Below are 12,505 nucleotides of genomic sequence, written 5' to 3'. Positions count from 1 at the left end.
GACCCAAAGCACACCTCAAATTATGCAAGAACTATTTAGGGAAGAAGCCGGCAGCTGGTATTCTATCTGTAATGGAGTGGCCAGCGCAGTCACCAGATCTGAACCCCATAGAGCTGTTTTGGGAGCAGCTTGACCGTATGGTATGCAAGAAGTGCCCATCAAGCCAATCCAACTTGTGGGAGGGCCTTCTGGAAGCATGGGGTGAAATTTCTCCCGATTACCTCAGCAAATTAACAGCTAGAATGCCAAAGGTCTGCAATGCTGTAATTGCTGCAAATGGAGCATTCCAAGACCAAAGCAAAGTTTGAAGGAGAAAATTATTATTTGAAATAAAAATCATTATTTCTAACCTTGTCAATGTCTTGACTATATTTTCTAGTAATTTTGAAACTCATTTGATAAATATAAGTGTGAGTTTTCATGGAAAACACAAAATGTTTAACTTTTGAACGGTAGTGTACATGCAAGCAAAGATTTTGTAAAATGTGAAAAATTCATATCCAGATTATACGAGATAATTACATACGACTACTAATCTACTAATTCGTTATGCTCCATCCCGATCAGCCGCAATCCTGCATGTATCTGCGAGCTATAGAACCTTATTACTGGTATTTGATGTCCAGGAAGGTTGTAAATCTACCTAAAATGGTTCAGAGGAGGCTCCTGAATCTTTTCTGCGTCTGATGGAAAAAAGGAACATGTGGTGTTCAAAGTAAAGCTATGTTCACACGCTGAACTAAAAACAGCTGTAAAATACGGAGGGAAAACAAACAGCCTCTGATTTTCAGCCGTTTTTGAAACCACAAAAGTTTTTTTTGTGGCGCTTTTTCTATTGACACAATAAAAATACTGCTCAAGGTGTGACATGCACTTCTTTTTACGGTGCCTTTTTTTACGCACCTTTATTTAAACGGCCGTATATAAAACCGCCCCGTCTGATTGGAATCAATGGGCAGATGTTTGGAATCGTTCAGCTTTTACACCCCGAAAAATGGCTAAAAATAAGTCGTGTGAACATACCCTTAGACAGAGGGTCATTTGACATTTGGCATTAATGGTGATCTGACAGAACCAGATTTAGCAGAGAGGACATCAACACACCCTAGAGAAAAGGCAGGCTTATACATAAATTACAAAATCGCTAAACGTTTAATTTTCACATATTAGTTTAAATTTGTTGGTTGTAAAAATGACCCGTCTGCTCTACTGACGTGTCCGTTTTAGTAAGAACTGGGTGTTACCATTTCCCTTGTCAATGGGCGTGTTCCAACACAGTCTAACATGGTCGTCACTGATTGGACAGTGCCAGAGTATGTAGGGACAGTTTTTACGCAGCATATCTGACCCGTGGGAACCCGGCCTTAGACTAATAAAATTCAAGTTGATCAACTTTGATTTATTCAGTATTAGGGTAGGAACACACTGCGTAAACACTGCAGATTTTCCGCAACGGAATAATTGTGTGTGTGTTGCGATATTTACGTCAGAATCACAGCAAAAATCGCAAGTTAGAAAAAATAAAGTTATACTTACCCAGAGTTCCCTGCTTCTTCTCCAGTCCGGCCTTCCTGGATGACGTTGCAGGCCATGTAACTGCTGCAGCCAATCACAGGCTGCAGCGGTCACATGGCCTGCAACATCATTCAGGGAGGCTGGAGAGGACGTCAGAGGAAGGAGGAGGTAAGTATGTGCGATAATTTATGAAGCGGAATTTATGCATGAATAAACGCACCAGCTTGACAGTGTATCCGCCCAGAATACGCCGTGTGTGTTCGTACCCTAAAAGGTGCAGTCGCACGCGTCCGATTTTGTTGCAGAAATTAACAGTTACATTCAACTGCACGGGTTGGCTATGCAGCATAAAAATCACGAAGCGACCTGGAACCCGCAGTACATTCCGTCAAAAATTTATAATAAATCGCACCACATTGTGGTGCGATTTTTTTCCAATGGAATTCATATTTGCCCACTGTCTTCTCTGCAAGTAGTCCGGCCGCCTACGATGACGTTGCAGGCTATGTGATTGGCTGCAGCGGTCACGTGGAATGCAACGTCATCCCAGGAGGCCATGCTGCAGGAAGAAGCAGGGAGTTCTGGGTAAGTATGTTTTTTGGGGCATTTTTGATGCGGAATTGCTGCGATTACACCACAAAAGTCGTAATACTTGGCTTTCTGTTGCAGGATTTGCATTCCCATTGAATTTGAAGGGGTAAACCCACAACAGAAAGTCAACAAAAACTCAAGATAAATTGACATGCTGCGAAATTAAATTCCACACTGCAGGTCAATTTATTAACGGTTTCATTTTTTCCGTTGCGGAAATTCTGCAGCGTTTATGCTACGTGGAAACCCGGCCGTAGCGTTAGAGAAGGTTGCAGAGGCACACAGGAGCCGCTGTCAGATAAGCCATCAGTCCAGCTCAATGTTGGATTCGGCTGACAGCGGTGTTATGCAGCTTCTATGTACAGTGGATACATAGAAGCTGCAAAACAGAAACAAAGGGAAACCTTTAATAACTGGAAACTAGAAAAGTGCTGATCACCAAATATATGCATAAATATATTACATAAACAAAAAATGGTGTTAAAAGTTTTTCATTGCTTTAAAGGAATATTTCTTTTTAACTTGGATCAATATATACACACCGGGCAGCCCTTCTGAAGATCAGCAAAGTGGGTGCAATGTCCAAATATAAAACGACTACTTTTGATACTTTTTATTTTATAGCATGCTAAACAATGCTAATAAAAAGAATAAAATATTTATCTGATATTTAAATTTTATTTATAATATATATATATATATATATATATATATATATATATATATATATTTATTTATATTATATGACAATCACTTATAATATTGGTCAGCAATGATTCACCAGTCTTAAGAAAGACTGTAGATCCTCAAGACAGGAAAAAATAAAAACCGTTGGTTTCTTATGTGCTCGGAGCCAAATTCTACCAAGACTCCATTTCTTTACCTGTTGCTAAGCAACCAAAAGCTGATGAATGCAGACAGTGGACATCTCCATCATCTGAACCATAGCGGGTTTTTAAAGAGTTCAAATGGGGTAAATGCAAAGCTAACAGAAGCCGCTAATTAGCAGTAGCCGGAGTCTCTAACGAAGATTGTTCATTAAATCCAACATCACAACCAGGCAAAGGAGGACGTCGGATTCACTAAGTTACAACTTTGTGGGTTTTAATACTGGTGCTGATGGTTGTAACGACAGGAGGTGCCAATTAATGCTTTACCTGGGAAAGTGTGGAATTCTGTAGGTCTCATGATTAGTCGAGGGTGGTCCTGAGCAGGGCGTCCTTATCTATGATGTCCATATACCCAAAGAGAGCATATGGAAAGGGATTCTCTTAGTGAGACAACCCTTTTAAAAAGAGAATGTTCAAATTTAGCCGCTTCCACCTACAAAAGGTATTATTGGGGAGCATAGAGAAGTTAAATATTGGAGTGGGTATGGAAGTACCAGCATTTACATGTGCCTAAGGTTTCCATGCACATGACCGTTTTGTTCAGTGTCCCATCCGTTTTTTTGTTGTTGCGGATAGCATACTGAACCATTTATTTCTATGGGGCCATGCACATATCAGGTTTTTGTTTTTTTTTTTGCAGATCCGTGGTCTGTCCCTAAAATTATAGGACAGGTCCTATTTTTGTCTGTATGTAATTCAGAGTTCAACTTGAAAGTGGTGCCCCTGTTATTTCAACTTTTCAAAAATGTGGTATGTGTATGCGGGAGGGAGGGGGTCAATAAATATATCTTTTAGCAAAATTAAAAATTAAAATGTAACGTAGTTGCAATAAAGTCGTTCGATTCCAGTTTTTAGTTTACAGAATTCTATTGCAAAATTGTGCCAAAAATATTTACATTGCATGCAACAAAACGATTGTGTTTTTAACAGTTTTCACATCTACCTCGCCAGTTTTGAAAAGAAAGGGGTCTGAACCCGGCCTATTGACTGATTTTCAGATCGTTTATGAAAATATTTTTTTTTTACCAGTTCTGACCGTCCGGACCACTGGCCGTTTCATTGATTAGCCCGGCTTCAAAATGTTTCAGTTCACTATCGTCAGGGAAAATGAACGCGGTCGGTAGACCCGATCATATCGTGGGAAATATAGAATTTAATTTGTGGTTGTTCCGATTCAAAAGAGAATCATAATAAATATATATATATCTATATCTCTCTCAAAACACAATCACATTGGAAAGAGATCTGCAACATGTGATCGAGACAAACTCCCGTCCTCCAGGAGCAGAAAGTGCGACAATGTGAAGATGCAAAATACTGGGCAAATCTCCAGAAAACTTGCCTCCTGTATGGCCGGTTTTATTCGGCTCTGTTCACATTGGTATTCTGGTTTCCATTTTTAACAAAATCCAGGACGCAGTATCACATCCATTGTATGATGAATACAAACCGGCTTCCGATGGTGTAAACATGGACTATTTAGAATGCATCATAACCTTAATTAAAATGTAATATATAAACTGCTATTAAATACCACTAAAAACTATTCAATGCAAAAAGTAAATAGTAATAATAATAATAATAAAAAAATAATAATTAAATGGCTAATTAATAATTTAGAAAATTTCATTAACAAACCTGGTCAAAGATTCGATACAACCCTATAATAAATCCCCAAAATTTCCAACAACTTGTCTTCCCTCCACCAACTAAGTCGATTAAATGTCAATAAATCTATATAACACTACAAGATCTATAGGCAAAAGAACTTTAATGCACAAATCCACGTGACGTTCTCAAGATGCCGTAATGAATTTCACAGCCAACTTAGCCAATATGAGGAGAGTTTCACTTGGCAGGACACAAGGTGGCACTCCTTCCCTTGCAAATGCTACAGCAAAAATCTCTATGGTTTTCATGCAGTTTGAGTGGCGACTTCGAGATGGAAGCAGCGTTTGTGTTTCTGCTCTAATCATTCCTCCAGGTTTTTTTTTCACCCCTTTTCAGAAGACAAAAAAGAGGAAAAAAAAAAAAAAAGGTCCTAAAAACAAAGAAGTTTTAATAACCCAAGTCAACTGCTTTAATATCACAGCGATCAACTCTCAGGAAGCCAAGGAGATTGCCAGGAATATCTTGCAGCAGATGCTGAACCACAGAACATCCTTCAACAGTGGGCTTGCAGAACTGATCACAGAGAAATGCCTCAAAGGAGAACTTCACAGTCATTTACTTATTTTTAAGGATACATAAAGGTAAGCGCTCCGGCTGTACGACCCTCTGGACGAAGCTGCGGTAATATTGAGACGTCCATCTGCTGCTGCTTTAGCTTCTTCTTTCTCATTATATTTTGATTAACGTCAATATTGACATTCATCGCTGTCCGGATATATAGGGTGAATATTTGCCATATTGGGAAGGGGGGGGGGGGGGGGTAAATATAATATTTTTTTTTGCATCCACTCAGTTATTGCATTTCCTTCATAAATCGATTGCAATAGTATAATTTCGAATGCCCGAGCTGTAATATCACAGCATATGGGAAGCTACGTAGTAGTCTGGGCTATGTGGTTGTTCTGTGATGCAGAATGGTATTTGCTTATAGAGATCTGCAATAGATGTCATGTACTTTATTGATTTAAGTCCTGTGATGTGAATATGGGGAACACAGCAGATTTTATATATATAATTTCCTAAGCTTGAAATATCTCTATCAGGTGATATATGTCAATGCATTATAATAGCATAAAGATAGGCTTGCTCCTGGGACGTGTGGGGTGAATGCCTACTTGCTTATGCTGGCAGCACGGTGCCATTGTCAGGTGCCATCCGGCCGACTTTAAGGTAATGCTGAAAATATTGCTATAATGAAGGGTGAAGATTGGTAAGTGCTTACCAGCAAGATCAAATATTTAAGAGCAAATTAGCTAGTCGGAGTGGTGTTTTATGGAGGAGTAATCCCTATAGGCGCAGTGGCTCCTTCCATTACTTTCCCCAGAATACTCAATGAGCCAATTTAATCTGACCATCTCCACCGAAGGCATAGGGAGAATACAAATACAAGAGTCTATCGCTATAGGTGATCTGCAGGCAGCCGGCCAGCTTATTTGCATTGTCAGTATGTATGTAGGATTTAGTACTGCAGATACGTCAGGAGCAAAGCTCATAACTTATCATATACAAAGGTCTGGGGGTTGACAAAGGTTAGGGTTAGGTTACAGACTGGAGAGCTGGCCACCACCATGGTCTATCCATAGGTACAGATTCTTGTCACATGACCAGGAATGTCATTAGTCTCCTACAACGTGTTTATTCCCCAACCATATATGATCTACACCAGCATCACAAGAATTCCCTGCCCCGAGATTCCTCTCCCAAGGCACGGTGCTTCCTCCAGACATGAAAGAGTCTTCGAATGCAGATACATCTCTGAAATATTTATAAAATTTTTTTTTTTTTTGGAGGTTACCCTGTAAAACACTGAGGCTTGTGAATTTATAACCAAGCAGCAAAGCACCCGGAGCAAACAAGTTACATAGACGACATCTCTGGATTAATGAGGGTCAAATAAGTGTAACTATGCTCAGACTGTATATAAACGGGAACATAGTTATTTTTTTTTCTATTTATATATATTTTTTTATAATTATTAACTTAAATGTATTGTATCCAGCCAAATAAGCGTTTGCAGCTGCTTGGAAAGTAAATCTACATGAATGCATTGTGTGTAAATATATGTATCATATTATGCAATTCTGGAGTATATATATATTTATTTATGAAACAGAATTTTATAATAATCTATGTATATTTCCATACACACAATATCTACAGTGTAACTAGTACGATTTTAGAAAATAAATAGAAAAAAGACAAAATTTGGCCGGGACCCCATTGCCCATGTTTGCCAAGTAGCAGTTTTATGTGCACACATAACTTACAGTGGCATTTGCATTTTTGCGACAGGTCATTTTGGCGAACAAGATGTGGAATATATTATGACGCATAAAAGTGTACCATCATTTAAAGCAGAGTCTTAGCAAGGTCACGGTGGAGGAAAGTCTATCTCCATTGCTGCCACACACGGGGGAAAGAAAAAGGAAAGAAAGAAAGATTAGCAATCACATTTCAGGCGTATTCCCGGAGTATTCTCGGCAATGCAGATATTGCAGTTCCGGGTGTGTAAGTGGCAGGCACTTTACTCACGGACAGACTGAAGCATCTCGAAAAGGTTTAGATCTTCACCAGAATTTATCAATTCCAAAAGAAAAAAACAACTTAATAATGAAGTTAAAAACTGCAGCTGGCAGGACTTCATAAACAAACTGGGACACTTCTCTGCAAATTGACTTCACCCTCCACCCTGCGGATCTTTACTGGCTCTTTAGGACCCTAACATGGGCCATGTAAGAAGGTTATGGTGGGTATCGTAGGTTACAGATGTAGTAGAACTGTGTTGGTCACTGGGGCTGCATCATCTCATCACTGTGATTAGCGATAATGCAGTAGGTTTACCTGCAGTCGTATGTAAAACCACTCGCAACGCATCAAGGTACCAAATGACAAACTCAGCTCTGCTACAATTGTAAAGAATTAAAAGGCAATAAAGGTACAAATTTCCAAGGAAACAGTTTGGACTGCATGGATTTGTCTCTGGACGCTTTTGCAGCTTGTGTCCTTGACAAAGTCATTTATTTCTATACTGGATGAATGCACGGTACTACTTCCATATTCAAACCAGACGTGCTAATCTCCTAAAATATAGATGTATATTTGCTCTGTTGATAGAAATAGAAATGCCAATATATTCCACTGACCCGGACTTCATGTGTGTGCAGCAACATGACATGTACAATGTGAGTCAGTAGTCGTAGTCGAATGATGACTGGAGACCTGGACTGCTTCCCGGGGACTCCTAATGCCGATGACCATAGGTGAATTAAGGGGTCACTGATGGCATTCCCCAAAATATGCAAAAGTTCTAAATCTTCGCTCTACTACAATAGTGACTGATACTGGGGAGAAGCACTAAGGGAATATTCACACGCGGCAGATTGGTTGCAGAAATTGCTGCAACTGTCCCATTCATCTGAATAGAGCTTGCAGAAATGCATGCACCTGCTGCAGAAACCATCCCATTTTGATGTATGGAACAGATTTTCAGTCGTAGAAAATTCAGCAACAAATCTGCCACGTGTGAATATACCCTAAGGGCTTGTCCACATCTATTGGAATTGCTGCCGAAAAATTTCTGCAGCAATTTCGCTGCGGAAAAACCACACAATTTCCAGCATTTTTTTTAATGCAGAAAATGTTGCGGATTTTGCAGCGTTTTTTTCCAAGTCTGTTAGATGGAGACATCGCCTCTGAAAAACGCAGCAATTCAGTCCACTTTCTGCAGCAGGAATTGACATGCTGCTGTACGGAAAATACGCACCGCAAGTGAACTTCTGCTCGGAATTATTACACAGCGTGTGGATGAGATTTGTTAATTCTCACCCACTTTGCTGCTACTGTATTCTGCTGCGTATTTTCCGTCCGCCATTCCGTTACATGTGGACAAGCCCTAACTGCGCCTATATAGGTTGTCATTCAACCCCAAATGGCATTTTAATCTGTAAAGTTACAGCTAGTTACATCACCCTTGCGTCCTCTCTCCTGCTGCGCTGCCTGTGCAAGAAAAACAGCAGTTCTGGCTATATTCTAGTTCATGAAACAGCTGGCTCAGGATGAACGGTACTGCAAGGCATGGAACTGAGGGAGAACACAATATCAGAGCCAAAATAAAACGGTCTTGACATTTTTTTTATGCTATAAGTCAGCAAAATTGTGTGAAAAACGCAATAGTTCTGCAATTTTCGAAAAAAAAAATAAATTAAAAAAAAGCCGCAAAACCAAAACAGTCACAGGTGAATAAACCTTTTAGAGAAATCCATTGATTAAATAAAAAAATAAAAATAAAAAAAGTGATCAGTAAGAAACGCTGCATTATATGCGGTCTCCTGGAATATCACTTTATAACATAGGCACAAGTGCAGGTATTGTTCTCTGTTATCAGTAATTTAGGGAACTTTCAGTGGATTTACTGGACAAATCTGCTGTGCATAAGAGGATATCTCCATCCATATTACGAACATAGAATTAAATATACTTAATTCTATAAGTCTCCTGACATACATACAGATGTAGCAGAGCTTAAGGCGTTGTGCATTGGGAGAACTGTGCAGACCTATGTGATATCACAGATAACGGATATATCAGGAATAGTGCCAAGCTCAGCTCTGCTACATCTGTACATGTATCTGAAATGTAACTGCTGCTTTTCGACTGCTTTATAATTTATTTACTTGTCCTAATGTGTCCATGCTGAGAAATGACCAGGAAGGGCGACGTCACAATTTTATGGCGTGCGCAGGACACATTAGGTCTAGTATATATATATATCCCTGTCACATTGCACTGGGCTCCAGCCCTTGGGGGCAACTCCAACACAAACCATAACTGGCGTGTGTAGGTCTGACTCAGCATTCTGGTCATTAGTAATGTCTGACTCGCTCAAACACTTCCTCCTTTCAGAGCCTTGAGGACTTTGAGCAATAATCATATGTAAGCAGCACAATTACCCATGCTCTAGTATGTTATTACATTTATTGGTGTATACAGCAGTGACAGGCTGCACGCTGTAGTGACGGTGGGTAGTGCCGCTAGATGGGATGTAATATACTCTTCACCAACGACTTGTGACAGCCACCACCTAGACGCGGACAACTCACCAGACACAGCAAAAGAATAGTACAAAGAATAGAGAAGTAGAGAGATCAGGATAGCAGCATCAGAAAGGCCGAGAGAGGTAGTCTACGTTGTTTGCGTGTAAGCTTTTGCACCAGCATCCCCCTCCCACCCACAATCAAAGAATTGGAGGGGCCATTGGACATTTAGTGGGAGCAGATGTTTCCCCACTACCTTCTGTTTGGTAGAGCATCTTCTAGATCACTGCTTCTCAAACTGTGTGGCGCCCCCTAGTTGTTGGTGAGGCTGATCTGGGGAGACAGACGTGATCATAAGCTGCACGTTTTTTTTCTCTGGCTGAACCCAATATAACAAAAATAAGCACAAAAGAAGTCAATTATTTTACTAAACCAGAGATTGGTGAAGGGGACAAATGATGGTAAATTCAGCAATATTTCTTAATTTTGGGCATGGACTTTGATCACGGGTGGTGAGGCCCAGGCATCACCATGTTTCTGGCAGATGAGGCCCCAAGAGAAAAAGTTTGAGAAGTCCTGTTCTGAATTGTTGTGAGGTTGTGTGTGGTGGATTTTAACTGCAAACACAGGCGGTCAATACTGAACGAAACCTCAGCGAATAATTGTAACCAAAACTGTATGGTACAATTCGTGTCTTGGCTTATTCCTCCTATAAGTCACACCTCAACAGAAGTGAAAGGGAAATGGTGTACAAATCCTATGGTTATCCTTCACCTTTAAATGGAATAAAAGTGGGCATAACAGAACAAGAGAAGGACCTGGGTATTCTGGTTGCAAATAAGCGAAGCAACAGCACTCAATGTCAATCAGCAGCTGCAAAAGCAAATAGGATCTTAGGGTGTATAATATAAAAAAAAAAACAAGCAATAAAAACCTGTGATGTAGTATTACCCCTCTATAAATCCCTTGCAAGGCCACATCTTGAATATGGAATTCAGTTTTGGGCTCCACATTGTAAAAAGAACATAGGAGAACTGGAGAGGGTTCAAAGGCGGGCGACTAGATTATTAAATTGGATGGGAGGGGTCGCGAACAATGAATGGCTTGAAAAATTGGGCTTGTTCAGCTTGGAAAAAAAGACATCTTGTGTGGTCAATACAAAGAACTAGCACATTATCTGCTCTTTTCATGGACACTACAAAGGACTAGGGGACATTCATTGCATGTGGAAGAAAGACGTTTCAGACATCAATATAGGAAAGGGTTCTTTACAGTAAGAGTAGTCAAACTATGGAAAACCCTACCCCAAGAGGTAGTGATGGCAGATAAGATGTTAGCATTTAAAAAAAAAGGTTAGATGATGATTTAGCGAACTAATGGCGTTGAGGGGTATAACTAATCTAGCAATGAATGTTGGATAATTTATGGAGAAAGGTTGAACTTGATGGACCTGTGTCTTTTTTCAACCTATGTAACTTTCACTTGGAGCATCACAAAAGCAGGTCAGTGTCGCATAAATTGCTGTTATAGCAACACAGCCATAGTTCATTGACAGTGCACTGTACTCTGTTCCGGATTTTGGGTGAAGCATTTGCTCAATAAACTCTGAAACAAAATTTTTCGTATCTCAACATGGTCTATAAGTCTAATTTGTTGAAAAAAAAAGTCACCCAGCTTAGAGGCAGGTCAGGCCAGTTGCATAATGAAGAACAGTACTACCACAACTCTACGTTTCCCTCTCTTTGAGGGTCCCTACTCTTGACACAAATCCCTCTTTGCTCTTTAAAAGGGGTACTTTACGTTGGACAATCCCTACTTGTTAGAAGGGTCCCTTGACAATCACTGATAACAGAGTGTCCCCCCTGCTGGGACCCCCAGTGATCATCAAGTGTTCAGATCCCCTGTAGTACCAACACAGGAGAAATTAATTATTACACAGTGCTCCATTCATATCATTGGGTTGTCTGTGTAATGTAGGGCTGGACAGGTCCTCCAGAGCGAGAGACGCTCTTTGTAACAGCTCTCCACTCCTGCCAAATCTATGAGAATCCTGAATAGAGGACACTATTAACTGTGAAACTTCCTAATAGGAAAATGGGGTTTCTATACTGGATAACCCCTTTAAGGCTTTTTTCACACGACCTATTTTCAGACGTAAACGAGGCGTTTTATGCCTCGATTTACGTCTGAAAATACGGCTCCAATACGTCGGCAAACATCTGCCCATTCATTTGAATGGGTTTGCCAACGTACTGTGCCGTTGACCTGTCATTTTACGCGTTGCTGTCAAAAGACGACGCGTAAAATGACTGCCTCGTCAAAGAAGTGCAGGACACCTCTTGGGACGCAATTTGAGCCGTTTTTCATTGACTTCAATGAAGAACAGCTCCAAATTACGGCCATAATTGACGCCTCACAAAACGCGAGTACGAGCAATTACGTCTGAAATGCAGGAGCGGTTTTCTCCTGAAAACAGCTCCGTAATTTCAGACGTAATGGTCGTTATCGTGTGCACATACCCGAACGTCTTTTTTTTGGCCTGATAAATAGATTGGTATTAACAAATCTACACGTTTCCAGAGTGATTAAACATCTTTCTCCACTTATCAGGCTCCTGTCCTCCCTCCCCTCCTGACTGTTCACACACCCTGAATTTACTGTTTTTTCCGTCTCTCAAGACAAAATGAATTATCGGCTGACTGAGGTTACAGCTGCCCGGTCTATGGGGAGGGTGAAGGAGGGAGCAGGAGCAGTGTGAGGGGGAAGCAGAGAGAGACACAGACGATGCTGCAGCTTCCTGGTAAG

The 12,505-nt window shown here is 40.4% G+C and overlaps 2 protein-coding genes across 2 annotated transcripts in view; one reads left to right on the top strand and one right to left on the bottom strand.

The window, feature by feature from the left end:
- DOCK1 (dedicator of cytokinesis 1) overlaps window positions 1–12,505 on the bottom strand; it is a 362,037-nt gene that overhangs the window by 158,501 nt on the left and 191,031 nt on the right. The window lies entirely within an intron of this gene.
- INSYN2A (inhibitory synaptic factor 2A) overlaps window positions 4,934–12,505 on the top strand; it is a 54,859-nt gene continuing 47,287 nt past the window's right edge. The window contains exon 1 of the mRNA XM_075843125.1: window positions 4,934–5,248. The gene's annotated coding sequence lies outside the window, so the exon portion shown is untranslated. The remainder of the gene's footprint in view (window positions 5,249–12,505) is intronic.

The sequence above is a fragment of the Rhinoderma darwinii genome, chromosome 11 (genome assembly GCF_050947455.1).
Source record: "Rhinoderma darwinii isolate aRhiDar2 chromosome 11, aRhiDar2.hap1, whole genome shotgun sequence".
NCBI classification, from domain to species: domain Eukaryota; kingdom Metazoa; phylum Chordata; class Amphibia; order Anura; family Rhinodermatidae; genus Rhinoderma; species Rhinoderma darwinii.
Note: the sequence above shows the minus strand (reverse complement) of the source record. Positions and strands in the feature narration are given on the sequence as shown.